Source organism: Scyliorhinus torazame, chromosome 24, assembly GCF_047496885.1.
Source record: "Scyliorhinus torazame isolate Kashiwa2021f chromosome 24, sScyTor2.1, whole genome shotgun sequence".
Lineage (NCBI taxonomy): Eukaryota > Metazoa > Chordata > Chondrichthyes > Carcharhiniformes > Scyliorhinidae > Scyliorhinus > Scyliorhinus torazame.
Genome location: NC_092730.1, coordinates 54,962,855 through 54,981,597, shown reverse-complemented (window position 1 = coordinate 54,981,597; position 18,743 = coordinate 54,962,855). Strand labels below are relative to the sequence as shown.

The following is an 18,743-nucleotide window of genomic DNA, read 5'->3' as shown; positions in this document are numbered from 1 at the left end:
GGTGGGGGGTGAATGTAATGCGACATGAATACAAGGACCCGGTTGAGGCCGCACTCATGGGTGCGGAACGTGGCTACATGTTTCTGTTTGTCGATTCTGCATTGTCGCGCGTCCTGAAGGCCGCCTTGGAGAACGCTGACCCGGTGGTCAGAGGCTGAATGCCCTTGACTGCTGAAGTGTTCTCCGATGTGTTCTCCGGTGTGACATGTGAATATTCGATTCATTCTCTGTCTGCAGTCTCTGCTGCTGTGTGTGGCACACAACTCGCCAGCCGCTGATTTGATCTCACTTAAAATAACTTTTAATTGCGTCCCAAAGCCCATCAGTTTCCCCACATAATAAATCAGAAATGTGAATGAACAATGTGACATTTATCTCTCTGTACTGGTGATGATCAGAGCAGTGATGTCAGATTTCACCACTCGCCAAGTCAGCCTGTGGTTGCGTCTCGCCAATCACGTGGGTAATGTAATTCTGCCAGTCAGTGTGTTCAGTTGGCATTTTAGGAGAAATTCGAAGTCATCATGACTTCATCAGTGGCCTCATAGTTAAGGTGTGAGTGATAGAACATCGAAAATTACAGCACAGAACAGGCCCTTACGCCCACGATGTTGTGCCGGCCCTTTGTCCTAGATTAATCATAGAATATACAGTGCAGAAGGAGGCCATTTGGCCAATCGAGTCTGCACCAGCCCCCGGAAAGAGCAGCCCACCCTTGGACTGTCGGAGGAAAACGGAGCACCCGGAGGAAACCCATGCAAACACGGGGAGGATGTGCAGACTCCGCACAGACAGTGATCCAAGCCGGAATTGAACCTGGGACCCTGGAGCTGTGAAGCAATTGTGCTATCCACAATATCACCGTGCTGCCCTTAAGAAGAAATTAATCTACACTATATCATTCTACCGCAATCCATGTACCTATCCAATAGCTGCTTAAAAGTCCATAATGTTTCCGACTCAACTACTTCCACAGGCAGTGCATTCCATGACCCCACTACAATCTGGGTAAAGAACCTACCTCTGACATCATCCCTATATTTTCCACCATTCACCTTAACTGTATGTCCCCTTGCAATGGTTTGTCCACCCGGGGGAAACGTCTCTGACTGTCTATTCCCCTGATCATCTATCAAGTAACCCCTCATCCTTCTCGGTTCTAATGAGAAAAGGCCAAGCACCCTCAATCTTTCCTCGTAAGACCTACTCTCCATTCCATGCAACATCCTGACAAATCTCCTTTGCACCTTTTCCAAAGCTTCCACATCCTTCCTAAAATGAGGCAACCAGAACTGTACACAGTACTCAAAATGTGGCCTTACCAGGGTTTTGTACAGCTGCATCATCACCTCACGGCTCTTAAATTCAATCCCTCTGCTAATGAATGCTAGCACACCATAGGCTTTCTTCACAGCTCTATCCACATGAGTGGCAACTTTCAAAGATGTATGAACATAGACCCCAAGATCTCTCTGCTCCTCCACATTGCCAAGAACCCTACCGTTAACCCTGTATTCCGCATTCATATTTGTCCTTCCAAAATGGACAACCTCACACTTTTCAGGGTTAAACTCCATCTGCCACTTCTCAGCCCAGCTCTGCATCCTATCTATGTCTCTTTGCAGCCGACAACAGCCCTCCTCACTATCCACAACTCCACCAATCTTCGTATCGTCTGCAAATTTACTGACCCACCCTTCAACTCCCTCATCCAAGTCATTAATTAAAATCACAAACAGCAGAGGACCCAGAACTGATCCCTGCGGTACGCCACTGGTAACTGGGATCCAGGCGAAATATTTGCCATCCACCACCACTCTCTGACTTCTATCGGTTAGCCAGTTCGTTATCCAACTGGCCAAATGTCCCACTATCCCATGCCTCATTACTTTCTGAATAAGCCTACCATGAGGAACCTTATCAAATGCCTTACTAAAATCCATGTACATGACATCCACTGCTTTACCTTCATCCACATGCTTGGTCACCTCCTCAAAGAATTCAATAAGACTTGTAAGGCAAGACCTACCCCTCACAAATCCGTGCTGACTATCCCTCATCAAGCAGTGTCTTTCCAGATGTTCAGAAATCCTATCCCTCAGTACTCTTTCCATTACTTTGCCTACCACCGAAGTAAGACTAACTTGGCTGTAATTCCAATGGTTATCCCTATTCCCTTTTTTGAACACGGGTACGACATTCGCCACTCTCCAATCCCCTGGTACCACCCCTGTTGACAGTGAGGACAAAAAGATAATTGCCAACGGCTCTGCAATTTCATCTCAGGCTTCCCATAGAATCCTTGGATATATCCCGTCAGGCCCGGGGTACTTGACTATCCTAAAGTTTTTCAAAATGACCAACACATCTTCCTTCCGAACAAGTATTTCATCGAGCTTACCAGTCTGTTTCACACTGTCCTCTCCAACAATATGGCCCCTCTCATTTGTAAATACTGAAGAAAAGTACTCGTTCAAGACCTCTCCTGTCTCTTCAGACTCAATACACAATCTCTCGCTACAGTCCTTGATCGGACCTACCCTCGCTCTAGTCATTCTCATATGTCTCACATGTGTGTAAAAGGCCTTGGGGTTTTCCTTGATCCTACCCGCCAAAGATTTTGCATGCCCTCTCTTAGCTTCCTCAGCCTTACATAAGTCTCCTTGTTCCTCTTAACAAGACATTCAACCTCTCTTGTCAACCATAGTTTCCTCACTAGACCATCTCGTCCCTGCCTGACAGGGACATACATATCAAGGGTATGTAGTACCTGTTCCTTGAACAAGTTCCACATTTCACTTGTGTCCTTCCCTGACAGCCAATGTTCCCAACTTATGCACTTGAATTCTTGTCTGACAACATCGTATTTACACTTCCCCCAATTGTAAACCTTGCTCCATTGTACGCACCTATCCCTCTCCTTTACTAAAGTGAAAGTCACAGAATTGTGGTCACTATCTCCAAAATGCTCCCCCACTAACAAATCTATCACCTGCCCTGGTTCATTGCCAAGTCCCAAATCCAATATGGCCTCCCCTCTGGTCGGACAATCTACATACTGTGTTAGAAAATCTTCCTGGACACACTGCACAAACACCACCCCATCCAAACTATTTGCTCGAAAGAGTTTCCACTCAATGTTTGGGAAGTTGAAGTCACCCATGTCTACTATCCTGTGACTTCTGCACCTTTCCAAAATCTGTTACCCAATCTGTTCCTCCACATCTCTGCTACTATTGGGTCGCCTATCGAAAACTCCCAACAAGGTGACTGCTCCTTTCCTATTTCTGACTTCAACCCATACTACCTCAGTAGGCAGATACTTCTCGAACTGCCTTTCTGCATCTGTTATCCTATCTCTAATTAAAAACGCCCCCCCCTCCACCTCTTTTACCACCCTCCCTAATCTTATTGAAACATCTTCAACCTGGGACCTCCAACAGCCATTCCTGCCCCTCGTCTATCCAAGTTTCCGTGATGGCCACCACATCGTAGTCCCAAGTACCAATCCATGCCATAAGTTCACCCACCTTATTCCTGATGCTTCTTGCGTTGAAGTATACAAACTTCAACCCAACTCCGTGCCTGCAAGTACTCTCCTTTGTCAGTGTTCCCTTCCCCACTGCCTCACTGCACACTTTGGAGTCCTGAATATCGGCTACCTTAATTGCTGGACTACAAATTCGGTTCTTATTCCCCTCCAAATTAGTTTAAACCCTCCCGAAGAGTACTAGAAAACCTCCATCCCAGGATATGGGTGCCCCTCTGGTTCAAATGCAACCCATCCTGCTTGTACAGGTCCCACCTTCCCCAGAATGCATGCTAATTGTCCAAATACCTGAAGCCCTCCCTCCTACAGCATTCCTGCAGCCACGTGCTCAGCTGCACTCTCTCCCTATCCCTAGCCTCGCTGTCATGTGGCACCGGCAACAAACCAGAGATGACAACTCTGTCTGTCCTGGCTTTTAACTTCCAGCCTAACTCCCTAAACTCGTTTATTACCTCCACACCCCTTTTACGACCAATGTCGTTGGTACCAATGTGCACCACAACTTCTGGCTGCTCACTCTCCCCCTTAAGGATCCTGAAGACACGATCCGAGACATCCCTGTCCTTGGCACCCGGGAGGCAACATACCTTCCGTGAGTCTCGCTCGCGACCACAGAATCTCCTATCTATTCCCCTAACCATTGAATCTCCTCCTACTATTTCTTTTCTATACTCCCCCTTCCCTTCTGAGCCCCAGAGCCAGACTCATTGCCAGAGACATGGCCGCTAGGACCTTCCCCCGGTAGTTCATCCCCCCCCCCCCCAACAGCATCCAAAACGTTATACTTGTTTTGAAGCGGAACAGCCACGAGGGATCCCTGCACTGTCTGCCTGTTTGTTTTCTTTCCCCTGACTGTAACCCAACGACTCTTGTCCTGTACCTTGGGTGTGGTTACCTCCCGTTAACTCTTCTCTATAACCCCTTCTGCCTCCCAGATGATCCGAAGTTCATCCAGCTCCAGCTCCAGTTCCCTAACACGGTCTCCGAGGAGCTGGAGTTGGGTGCACTTCTCGCAGGTATAGTCTGTGGGGACACCTGTGGTATCCCTCACCACCCACATCCTACAGGAGGAGCATGCAACAGGCCTCGCCTCCATTCCCTCTTACCTTACAGAATATAGCTGCCCTGTGGACCAACTGGACCTCGCCCTCCGACTCTGCTCCCAGTCAGCTGCACTCTCTGTAAACTCCTGGATCCCTTCTCGCTCTTTGCGGAAATGTAGGAAACGAAATGAAAGGAGCACCTTACTCCCTTCTCACCTAACTCCCTCAGTCACCAAACTCTCACTATAGCACTCAAATGCACCAAATTCAGCACTCAGTGCAAACCATGATGTTTATCATGATGTGATCAAATGAGCGTCTGTTTCAGTCTTTCTGCGGGGAGTTTTCATGCTGAGGAGAAACATGTTGGACATGGTCTGGGAATGTTTCACTCCGGTCCATTACCAACATATCCTGCCCGGATGGGATGGGCATTTCCTTCCAAACGTTGCAGGACACTTTATTAATATTGAATAATATTTGTTAAGTATCATTTATTAAGTATTGTTTCATATGTTTAGTGTAGTTTATTTAGAAATATTAATTATCAGACGCGATAATTTTTTACTTTCATTCCCCAAACAGCTAAATTGGGTGAAAACCATGAATGGGAGGCTAGGGAGCCCCGATCATTTGTGTGGTCAGTGGTTTGTTTATGGAGCTGAGTAAATATTCCGGAGCAGAGCCGCTCCGAGCGGGGTTCTAACCTGCGCGGGGATACAATAATGTGGGTTTGCCGTTTCTGTCCACACATCTGGATAGGAATGGAGCTGCTGCTGCCCGGGGAGCTGGACAAGCAAGAGGCACAGATATTGACCAACTGCATCCGCAACAAATAGATTCCCCAAATTACCGAACAAAACAAAAACAAGCGCTACTGATCTTTAAAGAAACTATGACAGTCTCTCTGAAATCAATATACCAACACCTCTTGAAGATTAGATTTGTTGTAACAATTCACTATGAACTGTCTCAATATCAGCCTTAATTCCTTGCCAATTCTCAGACAGGCGCTGACTGGTTAGAAGTCTGCTTCACTTCTCAAGGTCCTGTTCAATAAAATCAATCACAGGCCCATGATCTGCTTTCCTCCTGTTCTCAGACACATCCACTTTCTACCAGGGCGCACTAACTGGTTTTCAGAGTAAGAGTCAGAATTCAGTCACCTCGTTCTCTCTCGATCCCTTTATCTCAGAGCCACCTCACAACCAGGAATGGAACTTCTCACAGAGCCAAGAATGGATTAGTTTGTCGATTCTTCCACTGATTCAGGACCGTCCATCACCAGGATGTATTCGTCCAAAAGAGTTGGGGTGAGATGGGGCTGAGTTTCACTGTGTATCCAATCAGTCCCCGGAGAAGCACAAAAACAAGGTGTGAGGGAGAGAGAAAGAAACAAAGAAATAGATAGAGAGAGACAAAGGAAAGAAAACAAGAAAATAATTTTCAAATATGTTCCATTTCTGCCTCGATGTTTTTACACAGAAATACATTCACCTGAATGAAACCAAACCACGTTTCCATTCGCTGCCGTTGCTGCTTTTCCTTCCAAACGTTGCAGGAAATGTTATTATTTATTGATTGTTGCTTTGAGTGTGAGTTCCTTATTTATCTTTATATTGAAGAATGAAATGAAAATCGCTTATTGTCACAAGTAGGCTTCAAATGAAGTTACTGTGAAAAGACCCCACTCGCCACATTCCGGCGCCTGTTCGGGGAGGCTGGTACGGGAATTGAACCGTGCTGCTGGCCTGCCTTGGTCTGCTTTCAAAGCCAGCGATTTAGCCCTGTGCTAAACCAGCCCCGTCTAGTTTTTAAAAAGAACGTTTTTCGAAAAAACTGAATTCGATAAATGTTCACACCGTTAACAGACAACCAACCGAAATTCCGATTAATTGTCGAGCCGGCAGCTTCCTGGGGGAGTTAAACAAACATTTCGAATCACAGTCGCTGCGAGCAGGATTCGAATCTGCGCGGGGAAACACTATTTCATTTGAGGTCCAACCACTCGACCATCACAGCTGCGTCATTCAACATCAATTTGGTCGATAGAATACATTCTAAAACCAGCCTGGAATCACTCCAGGAAGTTGTTGCATTCAAGCGACCAACGGGGTCCCGGGGTTTATGTGAGGAGGGATTGAATTTTCGTTGAAAATGACCATTCGATTTGGAGAGACTCGGAAATCTCAGCTCCCTAAACGCACAATTCCACTGAATAAATATTTTGTGTAACAACATCAGTTAAATTGGAAATATATTAGAAATTCATGTTTCTTTTCAAATGCAGCAGCACTACACTTCCCAGTCTGGAAGAAAATTAAAATGATGAATCTAGAAATTACAGAGGGAGACCTGTGCAGACCGAATGGTCACATGATGACCTGATGACGCAACTAACATGATCACGTGTCGGGATTCCGGCATTTCCCCGGATCGCGGTCAGAGCACAAGCCAGGAACAGCTGCTCAATTATTAAATCAGTTATTTTTTATTACAACTCCTTGGTCGTTAGTCATTGAGAGAGAAGCATTTCTACATGGTTTCAGGAGTGGGCAGTATGGCAGAAGGACTCCACCGCATCAACCTCCTTGTATCATCAAATCGTAGAATGTCCAGCACAGAAGGCCATTCGGCCCAACGTGTCAGCACTGACCCTCCGAATGAGCACCGCAGCTACTCTCCTCAAGAAGAGGTTTAATAACTAGCGCAGCGTCAGTCCGGCTAGCTCCGTCGGTAGAGCATGAGACTCTTAATCCCAGGGTCGTGTGTTCGAGCCTCACGTTGGGTGCGTCTATATTATTATCTGAAAATATTGATGCTGAATGAACTGTCTTCCTAACAGGAACACAAGGTGATGTCGCTGGACTGGGAATCCAGAGGTCTGAACTAATCCTTGGTGATAAGATTTAATAAATCTGGAATTGAAATTTCGTCTCATGAAAGGTTCTGCTTCAGACGGATCACATTTCCACAGCAGGGATTGATTTGACTGAACCACACTGAAGATCTGTCACCGGCAGACTCACGGTTCCAGCAGTTGCCTATCAGAGAGCTCAGTTACACAGCAGGATACATTTACAAACAGGGCCCTCTCCACCTCGGCACATTGTGTGTGCCCTGATAGTCTCTTCCTGCTTTTCTGTGTGTCTTTCTCTGTCTGTCACGGCCGTGCTGTTGTTACGTATTAATCTCACTTTTCCCAAACAGTAATTGTGATTGATAGATACACACAGATTTCCGCACTGACATTCAGTACCAATGTCTAATAGAGACTGAATCCCACCCTCACATACAGCACCAGACATTGACTCATAATGAAGGAATCCTGCTCTCACAAACTGTTGAGACTGAGTTGCAGAGTGTTCCCTCCACTACCTGTGATTTACAGATACAGAACAAATCTCAGTCAGGTAAGTAGCAGAGTTTGATGGGTACGACATGTATTCCACACTCACCTTCTCTGCGCCAGATAATCAGATGCAGTCGACACGCGGTGTCTGTGTTGTTTTAACAAGAGTTTTACACAAGAACCGGAACACATTTACACAATATCAGGGTATAAGACGGAGGAGCAGAAGTAGGCCATTCAGCCCATCGTATATGCTCCGTATTTTAATGAGATTATGATTGATCCGCCACATGACGTGTTATGACCTCATACGGTGGCACGTTGTCACAGTGGCTACCTCACAGCGCCAGCGATCCAGTTCAATTCCAGCCTTTGGTCACTGACTGTGTGGAGTTTGCACTTTCTCTCCGTGTCTGTGTGGGTTTCTTCCGGGTGCTGCGATTTCCTCGCACAGTCCAAATATGTGCGGGTTAGGTGGACTGCCCATGCTAAATTGCTCCTTGGTGTTCAGAAAGTTGGGTGGTGTTACAGGGATGTGGTGGGGACACAGAAACTCTTTCAGAATATCGTTGCAGAGTCGATGGGCAGAATTGCCTCCTTTTACATTTTAATGATTTCATGATAATCCTCATGTCCACTTTCCCGGGTTTTTATCTCTAGATTTCATGATGAACCGTTAAAACCAACATTCCAACCAAGCCTCAGGTACCAGTAACTCCTCAATGGTCGTTAATTTCCCGGCTGTCAATCATTTGGTCAGTCATACCTCAGGCGAGGAGCAATAAAAATAATAATAATAATAATCTGTTATTGTCACAAGTTGGCTTCAATGAAGTTACTGTGAAAAGCCCGAGTCACCACCTTCTGGCGCCTGTTCCGGGAGGCTGGAACGGCAATTGTGAGAAGGCGGGGTTTTCATGATTCAGTTCTAGTATAACCGGGTGATCTGAATCTAATTCATCTGGTTTTCTCTCTGCTAATCTTGTCTCACAGTGAGGCAAACCTCACTGATTGGATAGACGAGTGATCGTTCTTCAGTCTTGTCATGGACGGACCCGCTGAATATGGAGGCATATCCTGTGTGGCAGGATTTAGCTCCAACTCAATCTATAAGTTTGTGGATGATACCACGGTGGTAGGTCGTATCGCAAACAATGACGAATCAGACACAGAAGGTAGATAAATCACTTGGTTGCATCGTGTACCTAAAACAGCCTGTCTCTAAATGTCGGAAAGATCAAGGAACTGATCATCGACGCAAGGAAGCGTTGCACAACACACACACCCGTCTGCATCAATGGCTGCGAAGTGGAGATGGTGGATAGCATTACATTTCCGGGTGTCACCCTCACCAACAGTCTGTCCTGGTCCACTCATGTTGATGCAACAGTCTAGAAACCCAACATCGTCTCTACCTCCTACGGAAGGAGAGGAAATTCGTCATGTCTGCATCAACTCTCACAAACGTCTACAGATGTACCACAGAGAGCATCCTATCGGGCTGCATCATAGCTTGGGATCGCAACTGCTCGGCCCAAGGTCGCAAGAAACTGCAGTGTGGTGACATCAGCCCAACGTATCACACAAGCTTGCCACCCGCACAGTGATTCTGTCTCCAACTCCCGCTGCCGCAGGACAGCAGACAACATTATCAGAGACCCTCCCACCCAGGTTTTACCTTTTTACAGATTATTCCATCAGGCAGAAGGTACAATGTGTGAAGACCCGCACATCCAGACATAGGAACAGCTTATTCCCCAGAGCTACTAGACTCCTCAACAACTCTCCCTCGGACTGATCTGTTCCCTGTAAGAACACTATTCACGACGTCCTATGCTGCTCTTGCTCATGGGTTTGCTTTGTTTGGCCCCTTGTTCCGCACTGTAACCAATCACTGTTTGTCCATGTACCATTTGTCAATGTACTCTGTCGATTATTCTTTTTCTGTCTACTATCTATGTAATGTGTATGTTCCCTTGGTAGCAGAAAAATACTTTTCATGGGACAATAAATCAAATCAAAGTGGTTCCTCTCTCACTACCCGATCAACTCATCTCAATCAGAACAAGACTGAATTTTGAATTCTCGCTTTTCCAACACAACTCGCTGCAATCTGGCCTGACAACTTGGACTGGATTGTCACATCAGTTGTTGCAAACCCATCTTGGACAAATGTGTCCCACTTCCGAGCAACCAGCGGATGAAAAATCGACGAGGATGGGATTCGAACGCACAGAGAGCACAATGGATTTGCAGTCCAACGCCTTAACCGCTCGGCCACCTCAACCCACAAATGCATGCGTCAAAAAGTCTTAATTCGTGTTGCATCCATGAATTGATGGAAAATATCCGCCTCTTTGTCTTCAGGCGTTGGTTTAGCACAGGGCTAAATCACTGGCTTGGAAAGCAGACCAAGGCAGGCCAGCAGCATGGTTCAATTCCCGTACCAGCCTCCCCGAACAGGCGCCGGACTATGGCGACTAGGGGCTTTCCACAGTAACTTCATTTGAAGCCTCCTTGTGACAATAAGCGATTTTCATTTCATTTCAGCCCGGTGTTCAATGATGGAAATGCAGATTTTGTCAGTAAAACGAATTCCCAGCATATTCAGGGACTTTTGTGAATGGACTGATGGGAAACACTTCAATATCATGTCCAAGATGTTTACACACAGTGTGAAAGGCCCCCGCTGAAAGACTGGAATCAACCATCATTTGATAGCAAAAACAAACGCTCCCGGCTTCACAGAGGAATCCGTCGATCATCGGAACACACACTTCACGATGGACATAGTCTGATCATTGAGTTACAGGTATCTCCAGGAAATAGAGTATATTCTTTCAGCGAGTCATGAAAGTATACTTGGAGCAGATTAATGATAAATTATTGTGTTGGGATGAGACTATTCCTGGTAGAAAGGTAAACTTTTCAGAAAGTGCCTCAATATTCAGCGGGTCCGTCCTTGACAAGACTGAAGAACGATCACTCGTCTATCCAATCGGTGATGTTTGCCTTACCATGAGACAATATTAACAGAGACAACAACAGGTTCATTAGATTCTGATCACACGGTAAATATAGAACGGAATCATGAAAACCCAGCCTTCACAACCTTGCCCCTCGCCTGAGGTATGGTGATAATGAATGGCTTAGATAGGGTGGACGTAGTGGAGTTGTTTCCATTCGCAGGGGAGACTAGGACCCGGGGGCACAGCCTTAGAATAAAAGGGAGTCACTTTAGTACAGAGATGAGGAGAAATTTCTTCAGCCAGAGAGTGGTGGGTCTGTGGAATTCATTGCCACAGAGGGCGGTGGAGGCCGGGACGTTGAGTGTCTTTAAGACAGAAGTTGATAAATTCTTGATTTCTCGAGGAATTAAGGGCTATGGAGAGAGAGCGGGTAAATGGAGTTGAAATCAGCCATGATTGAATGGTGGAGTGGACTCGATGGGCCGAATGACCTTACTTCCGCTCCTCTGTCTTATGGTCTTATGATCCTCAGGTTAAACCACCACCAGTCAGATCTCACTCTCAAAGGGGAAAGCAGCCTATGGTCATCAGGGACTAGAGCGACTTAATTTACTTTAGAACTGGATCAATGTGTGATATTTCCAGGATGTGACTTCCTCAGACTGACCAAATGATTGACAGCCGGGAAATTAACGACCATTGAGGAGTTACCGCTACCTGAGGCTTGGTTGGAATGTTGGTTTTAAAGGTTCATCATGAAATCTAGTGATAAAAACCCGGGAAAGTGGACATGAGCATTATCATGAAATCATTAAAATGTAAAAGGAGGCCATTCTGCCCATCGACTCTGCACCGACCCCGTGACAGCGTCACTATCTCTGCACCACATCCCTGTAACACCACCCAACTTTCTGAACACTAAGGGGCAATTTAGCATGGACAGTCCACCTAACCCGCACACATTTGGACTGTGCGAGGAAATCGCAGCACCCGGAGGAAACCCACACAGACACGGAGAGAAAGTGCAAACTCCACACAGTCAGTGACCAAAGGCTGGAATTGAACCGGATCGCTGGAGCTGTGAGGTAGCCACTGTGACAACGTGCCACCGTGTGAGGTCATAACACGTCATATATCAGATCAATCATAATCTCATTAAAATACGGAGCATATTCGATGGGCTGAATGGCCTACTTCTGCTCCTACGTCTTATAGTTCCGGTTCTTGTGTAAAACTCTTGTTAAAACAACACAGACACCGCGTGTCAACTGCATCTGATTATCAGGCACAGAGAAGGTGATTGTGGAATCCATGTCGTCCCCATCAAACTCTGCTACTCACCTGACTGAGATTTGTTCTGTATCTGTAAATCACAGGTAGTGTTCGCGAGTGGAGGGAACACTCTGCAACTCAGTCTGTGGAACAGTTTGTGAGAGCAGGGTTCCTTCAATATGAGTCAATGTCTGGGACTGTATGTGAGGGTGGGTTTCAGTCTCTATTAGACATTGGTACTGAATGTCAGTGTGGAAATCTGCCTGTATCTATCAATCACAATTATTGTTTGGGAAAAGTGAGATTAATACGTAACATCAGCACGGCCGTGACAGACAGAGAAAGACACACAGAAAAGCAGGAAGAGACTATTAGGACACACACAATGACACAGAAAAGGTGCCGAGGTGGAGAAGGCCCTGTTTGTAAATGTATATCCTGCTGTGTAACTGAGCTCTCTGAAATGCAACTGTTCTCTCTCCATCGTGGAACCGTGAGTCTGCCGGTGACAGATCTTCACTGTGGTTCAGTCAAATCAATCCCTGTTGTGGAAATATGATCCGTCTGAAGCAGAACATGAGACGAAATTTCAATTCCAGATTTATTAAATGATGTCACCAAGGGTTAGTTCAGACCCCTGGATTCCCAGTCCAGCGACATAACCTTGTGTTCCTGTTGTGAAGACAGTTCATTCAGCATCAATATTTTCCGATAATAACATATACGCTCGAACCCACGACCCTGGGATTAAGAGTCCCATGCTCTACCGACTGAGCTAGCCGGGCTGCTGGTGCAATATCTATTAAACCTCTTCTTGAAGAGAGTTTCTGCGGTGCTCATTCGGAGGGTCAGTGCTGACTCGTTGGGTCGAATGGCCTCCTTCTGCGCTGGCGATTCTACGATTCTATGATCCAAGGAGTTTGATGCGGTGGAGTCCTTCTGCCATACTGCCCACTCCTGACACCATGTAGAAATGCTTCTCTCTCAATGACTGGCGACCAAGGAGTTGGGATAAAAAATAACTGATTTAATAATTGAGCAGCTGCTCCTGGCTTGTGCTCTGACCGCGATCCGGGGAGAACTGCCGAAATCCAGACACGTGATCATTTTAATTGCGTCATCAGGTCATCATGTGACCATTCGGTCTGCACAGGTCTCCCTCTGTAATTTCTAGATTTCATCATTTTAATTTTCTTCCAGACTGGGAAGGGCAGTGCTGCTGCATTTGAAAAGAAACATGAATTTCTAATATATTTCCAATGTAACTGATGTCGTTACACAAAATATTTATTCAGTGGAATTGTGCGTTTAGGGAGCTGAGATTTCCGAGTCTCTCCAAATCGAATGGTCATTTTCAACGAAAATTCAATCCCTCCTCACATAAACCCCGGGGCCCCGTTGGTCGCTTGAATGCAACAACTTCCTGGAGTGATTCCAGGCTGGTTTTAGAATTTTTCTATCGACCAAATTGATGTTGAATGACGCAGCTGTGATGGGCGAGTGGTTGGACTTCAAATGAAAGAGTGTTTTCCCGCGCAGATTCGAATCCTGCTCGCAGTGACTGTGATTCGAAATGTTTGTTTAACTCCCCCGGGAAGCTGCCGGCTCGACAATTAATCGGAATTTCGGTTGGTTGTCTGTTAACGGTGTGAACATTTATCGAATTCAGTTTTTTCGAAAAACGTTCTTTTTGAAAACTAAACGGGGCTGGTTTAGCACAGGGCAAAATCGCTGGCATTGAAAGCAGACCAAGCAGGCCAGCAGCACGGTTCAATTCCCGTACCAGCCTCCCCGAACAGGCGCCGGAATGTGGCGACTAGGGTCTTTTCACGTTAACTTCATTTGAAGCCGAGTTGTGACAATAAGCGATTTTCATTTCATTCTTCAATATAAAGATAAATAAGGAACTCACACTCAAAGCAACAATATATAAATAATAACGTTTCCTGCAGCGTTTGGAATGAGAAGCAGGAATGGCAGCGAATGGAAACGTGGTTTGGTTTCATTCAGCTGAATGTATTTCTGGGGAACATGATCGAGGCAGAAATGGAACATATTTGAAATGTTTTTTCTCGTTTTCTTTCCTTTCTCTCTATATATTTCTTTGTTTCTTTTTCTCTCCTCACTCCTTGTTTTTGTGCTTCTCCGGGGACTGATTGGATACACAGTGAAACTCAGCCCCATCTCATCCCAACTCTTTTGGACGAATACGTCCTGGTGATGGACGGGCCTGAATCAGTGGAAGAATCGACAAACTATTCCATTCTTGGCTCTGTGAGAAGTTCCACTCTTGGTTGTGAGGTGGCTCTGAGATAAAGGGATCGAGAGAGAACGAGGTGACTGCAGTCTTCCTCTTACTCTGAAAACCAGTTAGTGCGCCCTTGTACAAAGTGGATGTGTCTGAGAACAGGAGGAAAGCAGATCATGGGCCTGTGATTGATTTTATTGAGCCGGACCTTGAAAAGTGATGCAAACTTCTAACCAGTCAGCGCCTGTCTGAGAGCTGGGAAGGAATTACGGCTGATATTGAGGCAGTTCAGAGTGAATTGTGACAGCAAATCGAATCTTTAAGAGGTGTTGGTTGATTGATTTCAGAGACAGTGTCATAGTTTCTTACAAGATCAGTATGCGCTTGTTTTTGTTTTGTTCGGTAATTTGGGGAATCTGTTTGGAGCGGGTGCAGTTGGTCAATATTTGTGCCTCTTGCTTGTCCAGCTCCCCGGGCAGCAGCAGCTCCATTCCTATCCAGATGTGTGGACAGAAACGGCAAACCCACATTATTGTATCCCCGCGGAGGTTCGAACCCCGCTCGCAGCGGCTCTGCTCCGGAATATTTACTCAGCTCCATAAACAAACCACTGACCACACAAATGACCGGGGCTCCCTTTGCCTCTCATTCATGGTTTTCACCCAATTTAGCTGTTTGGGGAATGAAAGTAAAAATTGATCGCGTCTGATAATTAATATTTCGAAATAAACTACACGAAACATATGAAACAATACTTAATAAATGATCATTAACCAATATTAATAAAGTGTCCTGCAGCGTTTGGAAGGAAACGCCCATCCCACCCGGGCAGAAAATGTTGGGAATGGACCGGAGTGAAACATTCCCAGACCATGTCCAACATGTTTCTCCTCAGCATGAAAACTCCCCGCAGAAAGACTGAAACAGAGGCTCATTTGATCACATCATGATAAACATCATGGTTTGCACTGAGTACTGAATTTGATGCATTTGAGTGCTATAGTGAGAGTTTGGTGACTGAGGGAGTTAGGTGAGGAGGGAGTAAGGTGCTCCTTTCATTTCGTTTCCTACATTTCCGCAAAGAGCGAGAAGGGATCCAGGAGTTTACAGAGAGTGCAGCTGACTGGGAGCAGAGTCGGAGGGCGAGGTCCAGTTGGTCCACAGGGCAGCTATATTCTGTAAGGTAAGAGGGGCTGGAGGTTAGGCCAGTTGCATGCTCCTCCTGTAGGATGTGGGTAGTGAGGGATACCACAGGTGTCCCCACAGACTATACCTGCGGGAAGTGCACCCAACTCCAGCTCCTCGGAGACCGTGTTAGGGAACTGGAGCTGGAGCTGGATAAACTTCAGATCATCTGGGAGGCAGAAGGGGTTATAGAGAAGAGTTAACGGGAGGTAACCACACCCAAGGTACAGGACAAGAGTAGCTGGGTTACAGTCAGGGGAAAGAAAACAAACAGGCAGACAGTGCAGGGATCCCTCGTGGCCGTTCCCCTTCAAAACAAGTATACCATTTTGGATGCTGTTGGGGGGGGGGGGGGATGAACCACCGGGGGAAGGTTCTAGCGACCAGGTCTCTGGCACTGAGTCTGGCTCTGGCGCTCAGAAGGGAAGGGGGAGGATAGAAAAGCAATAGTAATAGGCGATTCAATGGTGAGGGGAATAGATAGGAGATTCTGTGGTCGCGAGCGAGACTCCCGGAAGGTATGTTGCCTCCCGGGTGCCTGGGACAGGGTTGTCTCAGATCGTGTCTTCAGGAGCCTTAAGGGGGAGAGTGAGCAGCCAGAAGTCGTGGTGCACATTGGTACCAACGACATTGGTCGTAAAAGGGGTGTGGATGTAATAAACAAGTTTAGGGAGTTAGGCTGGAAGTTAAGAGCCAGGACAGACAGAGTTGTCATCTCTGGTTTGTTGCCGGTGCCACATGATAGCGAGGCTAGGAATAGAGAGAGAGTGCAGTTGAACACGTGGCTGCAGGAATGGCGCAGGAGGGTATTTCTCAGGTATTTGGATTATTGGAGTGCATTCTGGGGAAGGTGGGACCTGTACAAGCAGGATGGGTTGCATTTGAACCAGAGGGGCACCCATATCCTGGGAGGGAGATTTTCTAGTACTCTTCGGGAGGGTTTAAACTAATTTGGCAGAGGATTGGGAACCGGATTTGTAGTCCAGCAACTAAAGTAGCCGATATTCAGGACTCCAAAGCGTGCAGTGAGGCAGTGGGGAAGGGAACACTGAGAAAGGAGAGTACTTGCAGACACGGAGATGGGTTGAGGTGTATATACTCCAACGCAAGAAGCATCGGGAATAAGGTGGTTGAACTTAAGGCATGGGTCGGTACTTGGGACTACGATGTGGTGGCCATCACGGAAACTTGGATAGAAGAAGGGCAGAAATGGTTGTTGGAGGTCCCTGGTTGTAGATGTTTCAATAAGATTAGGGAGAGTGGTAAAAGAGGGGGGGGGGGCGTTTTTAATTAGAGATAGTATAACAGATGCAGAAAGGAAGTTCGAGGAGTATCTGCTTACTGAGGTAGTATCGGTTGTAGTCAGAAGTAGGAAAGGAGCAGTCATCTTGTTGGGATTTTTCTATAGGCCACCCAATAGTAGCAGAGATGTGGAGGAACAGATCAGGGAACAGATTTTGGAAAGGTGCAGAAGTCACAGGATAGTAGACATGGGTGACTTCAACGTCCCAAACATTGAGTGGAAACTCTTTCGATCAAATAGTTTGGATGGGGTGGTGTTTGTGCAGTGTGTCCAGGAAGATTTTCTAACACAGTATGCAGATTGTCCGACCAGAGGGGAGGCCATATTGGATTTGGGACTTGGCAATGAACCAGGGCAAGTGATACATTTGTTAGTGGGGGAGCATTTTGGAGATAGTGACCACAATTCTGTGACTTTCACTTTAGTAAAGGAGAGGGATAGGTGCGTGCAATAGGGCAAGGTTTACAATTGGGGGAAGGGTAAATACGATGTTATCAGACAAGAATTCAAGTGCATAAGTTGGGAACATTGGCTGTCAGGGAAGGACACAAGTGAAATGTGGAACTTGTTCAAGGAACAGGTACTACGTGTCCTTGATATGTATGTCCCTGTCAGGCAGGGAAGAGATGGTCGAGTGAGGGAACTATGGCTGACAAGAGAGGTTGAATGTCTTGTTAAGAGGAAGAAGGAGACTTATGTAAGGCTGAGGAAACAAGGTTCAGACAGGGCGCTGGAGGGATACAAGATAGCCAGGAGGGAACTGAAGAAAGGGATTAGGAGAGCTAAGAGAGGGCATGAAAAATCTTTGGCGGGTAGGATCAAGGAAAACCCCAAGGTCCTTTGCACACATGTGAGACATATGAGAAAGACTAGAGTGAGAGTAGGACCGATCAAGGACAGTAGCGTGAGATTGTGTATTGAGTCTGAAGGGACAAGAGAGGTCTTGAACGAGTACTTTTCTTCAGTATTTACAAATGAGAGGGGCCATATTGTTGGAGAGGACAGTGTGAAACAGACTGGTAAGCTCGAGGAAATACTTGTTCGGAAGGAAGATGTGTTGGTCATTTTGAAAAACTTTAGGATAGACAAGTCCCCGGGCCTGACGGGATATATCCAAGGATTCTCTGCGAAGCATGAGATGAAATTGCAGAGCCGTTGGCAATGATCTTTTCATCCTCACTGTCAACAGGGGTGGTACCAGGGGATTGGAGAGTGGCGAATGTCGTACCCGTGTTCAAAAAAGGGAATAGGGATAACCATGGGAATTACAGGCAAGTTAGTCTTACTTCGGTGGTAGGCAAAGTAATGGAAAGGGTACTCAGGGATAGGATTTCTGAACACCTGGAAAGGCACTGCTTGATTAGGGATAGTCAGCACGGATTTGTGAGGGGTAGGTGTTGCTTTACAAGTCTTAATGAATTCTTTGAGGAGGTGACCAAGCATGTGGATGAAGGTAAAGCAGTGGATGTACTGTACATGGATTTTAGTCAGGCATTTGATAAGTTTCCTCATGGTAGGCTTATGCAGAAAGTAAGGAGGCATGGGATACTGGGAAATTTGGCCAGTTGGATAACGAACTGGCTAACCGATAGAAGTCAGAGAGTGGTGGTGGATGGCAAATATTTCGCCTGGATCCCAGTTATCAGTGGCGTACCGCAGGGATCAGTTCTGGGTCCTCTGCTGTTTGTGACTTTCATTAATGACTTGGATGTGGGAGTTGAAGGGTGCGTCAGTAAATTTGCAGACGATACGAAGATTGGTGGAGTTGTGGATAGTAAGGAGGGCTGTTGTCGGCTGCAAAGAGACATAAATAGGATGCAG

The 18,743-nt window shown here is 46.3% G+C and overlaps 1 protein-coding gene across 1 annotated transcript in view; it reads right to left on the bottom strand.

The window, feature by feature from the left end:
* LOC140400073 (histone H2B-like) overlaps window positions 1-18,743 on the bottom strand; it is a 240,427-nt gene that overhangs the window by 4,754 nt on the left and 216,930 nt on the right. The window lies entirely within an intron of this gene.